General features: G+C 44.1%; 1 pseudogene; it reads right to left on the bottom strand.

Moving 5' to 3' along the window:
- On the bottom strand, positions 6,042-8,488 carry Gm5931 (predicted pseudogene 5931; annotated as a pseudogene).

Here is a 9,046-nt window from a genome sequence, read left to right as displayed (position 1 = left end):
GGAGGGTTGGCTGGAATTGTTTCTTGATATATTTTGCACAAGTTGTTTCTTCAGAGATAAATTAAGTCTCTAAGTTTCTTCTAACACTCTCCTCCTCTTCTTCCTGCAAACCACAAAGAGGGCAGAAGCTCTAGAAATAATGTCTCAAAGCATTATGAACATTTGAAAAAATATCATTGACTAGACAAGATCTGTTTGAATGAAGTTGTACAACAAAGTCCTTTCTCATCAGTGATTTAATATTAATATATGTGATATATTTAACCATTTGATACAGGTCAGACTGTGGCTTTAAAGATCCATGATTTAACCACATCAGTGAATATAGAACAAAATGATCATACTCACAAAGTCATAGTTGAGTGCATTGGACTTTTTTTTTTAATGCTTTCTTTTTTTTTGTTTTAAGATTTATTTATTATTATACATAAGTACACTGTAGCTGACTTTAGATACACCAGAGGAGGGCGTCAGATCTCATTGAGAATGGTTGTGAGCCACCATGTGGTTGCTGGGATTTGAACTCAGGACCTTTGGAATAACAGTCAGTGCTCTTAACCGCTGAGCCATCTCGCCATCCCGCATTGGACTTTTGATTTAAATGGATCAATATGCAAAGGTTCAAGTTTAAGGGACATGTGCCTCATCCACAGTTATGCATACTTCTGTGAAAGTGTCAGGTAGTCCAATAGGAACCGGGGCGGGGGGAGTTTGATGGGAATAAAAAGTCTGACTTGACTTTTATACTGAATAAAAATTTATTGATTCTGTATTTTAAGTGGCAAAATCAACTGATAATTAGAATTTGTTGGTTGGATGGATAATTCTGAACCTAGTGTTTGTCTTAGAGCCAAGGAAAATGGGCTGAGTCAGTGAGTTAGAGTTTGGGTGTGGCATTTTATTAAATAATTGAGTTTGGTTTAGAGCTCAACAATTTTCTGGATCCTCAAACACAAAATGTTGATTTGGGAAGGTTTTTGGTTTTTTTTGTTTGTTTGTTTTTGTTTTTTTGAGACAGGGTTTCTCTGTGTAGCCCTGGCTGACTTGGAACTCACTTTGTAGACCAGGCTGGCCTGGAATTCAGAAATCGCCTGCCTCTGCCTCCTGAATGCTGGGATTAAAGGCGTGTGCCACCACGCCCAGCTATGGGAAGGTATTTTAAGTAGTGGTAATTCACAATTTGTGTGTGTGTGTGTGTGTGTGTGTGTGTGTGTGTGTGTGTGAGAGAGAGAGAGAGAGAGAGAGAGAGAGAGAGAGAGAGAGAGAGAGAGAGAGAGAGTTTGTGTAGCATAGGAAGGGTAGCAATGTCAAGGCTCCTTCTCAACCACACTCACTTTGGGGACTGGAAAAGGTAAGGTAAATGCAACAAAGATGAAAGAACCAATAGCTTTAAGGGGCATTAAGTTTATCTGTCATTTCCAACATTCCCTGGCTATTGCTAGAAATGCTACTCTGTTGTGTCTGTGACCCACCAAGCCTCTGCCATCTTTGAAGGTGATGCCAATGTTTTGTAAGAATGGGCAATTTGCATCCATGAACTGCTCCTCAGTAGTTAAGGAATGTAACTTGAACCTGCCTGATTTCTTCTCAGTTGACTCTTAAGGTTTTATTTTCTATTAATTGATCCATATTTGCCTTGACAACATTCACCTCCTCATCCTGCTCAGCTAATCAGGTATAATAAGTTTCATGTATTTACTAGTTACTGCATAGACAAGTTCTTCATGTTTTCTCTCCCCCCACTTTTTTCCCCTTTGAGACAGGGTCTCACTATGTAGCTCTGGCTGTCCTGGAACTCAATATGTAGAACCCGCTACCTTGAACTTACAGAGAACTATTTGTCTCTACCTCCTGAGTGCTGGGACTAAAAGTCTGTACCTCTCCCCAGCTCATGTAGGGTTTTTGGTGGTGGTGGTGGTGGTGGTGGCGGCGGCGCTTTATTTGTTTTCTAAAACCATGCCTTATATGCTTTAGGATGCACTGTCTCGTGTAGCTCACAATCATGCTGCTCACAACTTTCCAGCGCCTTAGAAGTGTGTCAATCACACATTCTCTATTTTAAGAGAGAATTGTTGAATAGATGAATTAAGATGGTCTTAATGAAGTTCTTCACATTTATGTCCAAATAAAATATAAGGTGTTTTTAAAGTACAAAGTGTTGGAGTTTGGACTCTCCCAACTCTCTCACTATAGACTAGTTTTGTAACAAAGATAAAGATTTGCTATGCAACCACTCCCAGCCAGAACACATACAGTCTTTCATAATTCACTCAGATATACCAGTCTAACTCTCAATATGTGATAAAAATTGATTATCCATTTAAAGTTGTTTCATGGTCCATGCATGTGTTTCCACTGGTGTTTTAAGTGGCTTTACGCAGAGTGAAATAGCATTACTTAAACAGTAAAGTATAAACATAATATGGCTCATTTATTAATGTCCCAGTGCTGCAGCTGGAAGGCATTCCAAGCAGTCTGGATACACAGACAATGCCAGTATCCTTGATTTCATAGCAGCTGAGACCATGGGATACTTTCAGGTGGATGATGACCCTTCTTTCCTCCTCTTTAACTGTGGGGATGAGTCTGTGCAACATACTTTGAGCCAGTTACATATTGTTCTCGTAAGTCATTGGACAAATTTTGCCGCTAAAATTGAATAATGGTCAGAAGTCCATTTCAGTGTAAAAGACTGGAGTTGTTATCCTCAATGATGGTTGCTGTCAAAAGAAGAAGTGTGATTACTTGTGGGGGGATGTGGAGGTCAAACTTGTGAAGGAAGAAGTGGGATGGGCAGTGAGGTGCCACAGGCTCTTGCAACTCCTCCAAGAGTCCTGATCCGCGGCATTGGATTGCAGATGGTGCCTGGAACACTAGTGTGAAACAGCAAAAAGGAAAAAGACCAGGGCAGTGGCTACTTCCCCTGTCTTCACGGTGATGATTCTCCCCAGCCCTTGGGGCTCCTTCTGAGTAATTAAGCCTCCTTCATCAGTCAGGTTTTCCATTGACCACACCATGGTGGTGTGGTGGCATATGATTGGCCGAGGATTTAGGGGCTTAGGATTGCCTCAAACACTGCATATAAGCTTTTGTGGTGCACAATAAACTCAGATCTGCATCCTGATGCTGGCCTCTGGAGTCTGAGTTCTAGGATCCATCATGTGACCCAGTGGTCTCTCACCTGCCCCCCCCCCCACAATTACTAAGACCACAAAGAAAAGAGTACAGAAAACTGTTGGGATTTTTGCACAAAGTCCTCATTAGAACAGCTAAGTCTGGTGTCCTCTGAGCCTTGGCTGTATCCAAAGCAATAGGGATGCTGTTTTTGAAGACCTTGTTTTGCTCCACCTGTATTGACTGCCAGCTAGCCAGTTGTCTTAGGGTTTCTATTCCTGCACAAACATCATGACCAAGAACCAAGTAGGGGAGGAAAGGGTTTATTCAGCTTACAATTCCATACTGCTGTTTATCACTAAGGAAGTCAGGACTGGAACTCAAGCAGGTCAGGAAGCAGGAGATGATGCAGAGGCCATGGAGGGATGTTCTTTACTGGCTTGCCTCCCCTGGCTTGCTCAGCCTGCTTTCTTATAGAACCCAAGACTCCCAGCCCAGAGATGGTCCCACCCACAAGGGGCCTTTCCCCCTTGATCACTAATTGAGAAAATGCCTTACAGTTGGATCTCATGGAGGCATTTCCTCAACTGAAGCTCATTTTTCTGTGATAACTCCAGCTGTGTCAAGTTGACACAAAACTAGCCAGTATACCAGTTAACCTTCCATTAAGCACATCTGCAGTATCTGTGAAAGTCTGGACTTTCTCTTGTTCAACTGCACACCATTCTGTCAATAATGCCAAAGACTCAACAATGGAAGTCATCAAACGTCTTAGTATACTTGTGAGCTGTAGAGTATTTGTAAGATACATTCTTTCCTGTTTCCAATAGTTCCCAGTGAGATTGATCAGGTTCCCCACAGTGTCAACTTGCTTCTTGCCACATGCCATAATGGCTTTATTTTTATCAGTCTTCTTGGCATTACCTCCCCAATACTCCATGCCTTCTTAGTCTTGTCTCTGGGGTCTGCTTCTGGGAGAAATCAAGTTTATCTGTTTTAAAAGAATATGTTCTCTGGGCTAACCTCAAGCTGAGTAAATGAGTATATAAAGGGAGAGAGTCCCAGAACATGAATCCCTCAGTGCATGTAATTGTTCACACACATAGCTTAGTTATAGACAAAGCAACGTCTCACCATATTGCCTGTCTTCCAGCAGACCCCAGTAGTGAGACAGATGCTAGACATCACTTTATAGACCAAGCCTCCATCAGTGAAGCAGTGCTCATGGGTGACGTCCAGCACATTCTTCTTGCTGAGACTCCCACAAACTCCAGACAGTTGTAAAGCTGTCCTTACGATGTTAGACCTTCATGAGGTCATTGTGTTTGTTCATTTGCCATCCAGACACCCTGGGTTAAGCCAGTGATTCTCAACCTTCCTAATGTTGCAACACTTTAATACTATGTTGTGGAGACCCTCAACCATAAAGTTATTTTGTCGCTATTTCATAACTCTAATTTTGCTACTGCTATGCATTGTAATGTAAATTTCCAATATGAAGGATATCTGATATATCACTCCCAAAGAGCTCCCTACCCACAGGTTGAGAACCACTGCACTAAGCAGAGGATTCTGAGATGCCTACAGATTGAAATCATTAGACTGTGCTTTTAAACTGAATTGTATATTTAGAATATGTACAAGATACAATTTGCAAAACACATGAAACTCAAGAAGAACGAAGACAAAAGTGTGGACACTTTGCTCCTTCTTAGAATTGGGAACAAAACACCCATGGAAGGAGTTACAGAGACAAAGATTGGAGCTGAGACAAAAGGATGGACCATCTAGAGACTGCCATACCCGGGGATCCATCCCATAATCAGCTTCCAAATGCTGACACCATTGCACACACTAGCAAGATTTTGCTGAAAGGACACTGATATAGCTGTCTCTTGCGAGGCTATGCTGGGGCCTAGCAAACACAGGAGTGGATTCTCACAGTCAGCTATTGCATGGATCACAGGGCCCCCAATGGAGGAGCTAGAGAAAGTACCCAAGGAGCTAGAGGGGTCTGCAATCCTATAGGTGGAACAACAATATGAACCAACCAGAACCCTCCAGAGCTCGTGTCTCTAGCTGCATATGCAGCAGAAGATGACCTAGTTGGCCATCACTGGAAAGAGAGGCCCATTGGTCTTGCAAACTTTATATGACTCAGTACAGGGGAACGCCAGGGCCAAGAAGTGGGACTGGGGGGGAAGGTTTTGTTGGACTTTTGGGGTAGCATTGGAAATGTAAATGAAGAAAATACCTAATTTAAAAAAGAATATGTTCTGGTTGATCCTAATGGGGAAAAGTCCACCTTCCATTGTGCTTCTCAAGACAGAGTATCTCATAGCGTAAACACTAGAGGAGGAGGAGGAAGAAGAAGGGGAGGAAGAAGAGGAGGAGGAGGAAGAGGAGAAGGGGAGGAAGGGGAGGAGGAAGAGAAGGAGGGGGAGGTAAAGGAGCAGGGGTAATTAAGGGACAAGAACTTGATTATAAAATGGTTGGGCTACACAGAGATTTTATCTCAAAATGAGAACAAGAATGAAAACTATACTTATTAAAATCTTGGTAACTGAAAGGAAAATATATGGAAAGGAACCCCCAAGTCTGTACCATACCAGGCAAAAGAATTAATGGTTTAGGGTTCATGTTGGTCAAGTTGGAATCCATGACTATCAATGTGTGAGGATAATTTTCAGATGTCAGAATAAAAATCCCCTTGAAACGTAAACAATGAAAATATATTTTTCTTGAAAAAAGCAAGCACAAGGAACTTCTTTTATGTAATGAAGAAGATACTATTGAGAGAGAACAAATTGTCATAGAACTAGGTCATAAAGAACAGCTTGTTGTACGTATATATTTAATTCATCCATTCATCTGCTTCAACTCCCGCTTTTGAGTTTTTTTTTTTTTTTTTTTTTTTTTTTTTTTTTGCAGTTTGTGTAAATGTTTTAATTAGAGCATTTGTAGATACAGTGGTTAATCTGTTGCCCACAATTCCTTACCAATGAGGCTTCATGCTGGGATACCCTCCACCCCACCCTCTTAACACAGGATGGTCACAGACCACATTCTTATGTTACAAGATTCACATCTCTGGTAATCCAAGGACTGTGGTACAAAAGGAACACTTCATAGCTGGGGTCACTACAGTTTGCTAGAAACATCAGTTACTTTAGAATACTTTAACTATAAAATATATTGAATTTCCATATATTAACCATATACATGTGTACCTATTACTAAATGTAGTCAGTTGTTACAAAATAAGACATTCTGAGAGCAGGCTACACACACACACCAGCCTAAGCTCCCCAGGTGAGGCCTTGTGCTGCAAACTGTTCATCCAAGCTCGGCTCCCGACTGTACTGGCGGCTAAACGTGCCCACAAGGCACTGGCAACCCAGCCCATCCAGGTGCCACCAGCTGTGTCAGCACAAGCCCCTCCAATTCCAGAGTGAAGACTCCTCCTGGCTGCAGACCTGGCCACCCCTTGATTGGTCCCTGAACTTGAGCCACTGGTGCCTGGTTCCCATGTCAGGGGTCTTCCAGGGGCCTCAGGAACAAGTCTGATGGAGACTGATCACTGCACCTATGTCCACTGCACCTCCCTGTGTTCTGTAAGCCCTAAGATCACAGACCCAGCCCAGCCCAGGTGGGCCACTGCCAAGAGCAGCTTCACCCAGCCCAGCTCCAGCAAGCGGAGTATGTGGACAGTAGTACCTGAGGTCATCCTGTGCCGAGGCCACAGCAGGCTGGTCTCCTGGGCCGTAGGGCAGAGTTGAATGCAGGTCAGGAGGTGTAGGAGCTGTGTGCTCAGGTGCTCTAGAGGACCCGAGTTTGCCCGGGCCGGTGGCAGAGCTGCCTCTTCCAGGTACAAGGGCAGGGCACCAAAAGGCCTGAAGCTAGCATTCAGGCCACAGCAGGGCCCACTGTACAGCTAACAGGCAGGGAGATCAATGCAGGCCAGTTTGTCCTTGGCTCTCACCTGGCCTCAGCCTTGGTCTGGATCAGCCAGTCTTTCACCTTTCTGGGTTTACAAAGGCTGGATGCGGATTCCAACTTCATGAGGCTCTCAACGCTGCCTGGTACCTTAAGGCCCAAAGATCCAGGTGGGGAGAACAGAACACATCCCTGTACACAGTCCTATTTACAAAGAACCAGATGAAGATGGAGCTGCATGGGGCCTGGGCATATCCCTAGCAGAAGCTGAGACCTCCTAGGTGCTGGTCCTGGGGCTCAGCCTTGGTGCCTGGCAAGGACTGCAGCCATGTGAGGAGGGCCAGGTGTACTGAGATAGATACCTCCTCACATTTTAATGATGATCATGCAACAAAAACCTTTATATAAACAGTTTATTTACTCTAAACAGCAACACAGACGAAACGCCATATAAACACAAAGGAAGTGGTGCAGGATGGAAATGCTGGCCAACGTTGGATCTGAGGCTCATAAGCAACAGCCCAGGTTTCTGAGAAGGACGAGGGTAGGGAAGGAGGGACAGTGTGGTTCTGTCACACAGCCAGATGGAAGCCAGAGCTCTGAACAGTGGGAAGCATGCCTGCATCCGAGCGCGACGCAAAGAAACTAGCTGCTAGGGGCTTACCAAGTACAAAAGTTTATCACTTTACAGCAGTTGAAATACTGACATCAATATTAAAATAAAAGCAAGTTTTACTTAATAATCAAAAATACAAAAGACTGAATATGCCAATGGCGGAAATGGAAAATGGCGCCCGTTCAACCCTCCCAGGCGACTAGTAACTGTACGGAGCGACTTAGATCTGCAAAAGGTTGTAAACAAGTTCTTGTCAAGCCAATCCCTTCCTCGTCATGGAGCCCAGGGCCGCTGCTTATGAGGGGGCAAACTTCTTCGCTTGTGCTCGGACCCTTTTCTCATATTCCACTCTGTTTTGGCAGTAAATTGTGTAGGCCTCTGCTTGAGCTGGGTCTTGAATATTTGGTTCATTTAGAAGTTCTTGTATTCCTAATAAGATCTGTTTGATGGTGATAGCTGGCCTCCAGTCCTTGTCTTCCTCCAGGATGGACAGGCACACTGTGCCAGAAGGATACACGTTTGGATGAAACAGTGGGGGCTCAAATTTACATTTTGGTGGTGAGGACGGATAGTCATCTTTGAAAAGCATCCGTAGCTTGAACAAGCCTCCTTCCCATGGAGTCCCCTTCTTTCCAGGGATAGCGCACTCCCAGTTCATCAGGTTCATTGTGCCATCAGGGTTCTTTGTTGAGACAGCTACAAAGCCAAAAGGGTAGTCCTTCCTCCAGGCTTTCCTTTCCTGCGCAAGGTGGCTGAGGGCGATCCCCGACATATTCAAAGTCCCTGGGCGACTGCGGCCCGGACCATCGCGGCGGCAGAGGCCTTGAGTTTTCAATATGGCAAAAGTGCTGTGCTGGGCACTGGAGTTACAAAGGTGAATGGAATGCCATCCTGGTTTTAAAAAAAAAACTTTCTGGTGCACAAAATGAACACCCAGTGGTTTTGGAATGTGAGCTGAGAAAGCATTAGATGCCTGCAATAGACAGGGAGTGGATGATTAGCAAAATATGGGTGAGAAAAGATGTTTCCATTGCATTTAAGCTTTAAAAAGGCACTATATAAATGGCACTTTAAAAAGGAAATGTTGAAAATGGGTAGGGAGAGGTGAGGGATACGGTCAAAGATTGTAGAGAAAGAGTGGCATTTAACAAGAGTCTTGAAGACTACTAATAGGATGTGCTCCAGCCATGGGAGGCAAGATAGGGAAGCAGGCAGGAAGCATGCAGATCTTTACCTCTTCCTACATTCCCCCAAATGCACTCTGCCAGTCTCAGAGCCAGCTCTGTAGCAGGTATTCTCTGTTGCTGTGAACTTCCCAACCTTCTTCCCCAACTTTCCTCCCCAGGGCTCCCTTTTCATCCTGTTATCTCAGGCCCTAAT

Source organism: Mus musculus, chromosome X (genome assembly GCF_000001635.26).
Source record: "Mus musculus strain C57BL/6J chromosome X, GRCm38.p6 C57BL/6J".
NCBI lineage: Eukaryota > Metazoa > Chordata > Mammalia > Rodentia > Muridae > Mus > Mus musculus.
The sequence above is the reverse complement of the archived record's forward strand: the minus strand, read 5'-3'. Positions and strand labels throughout refer to the sequence as shown.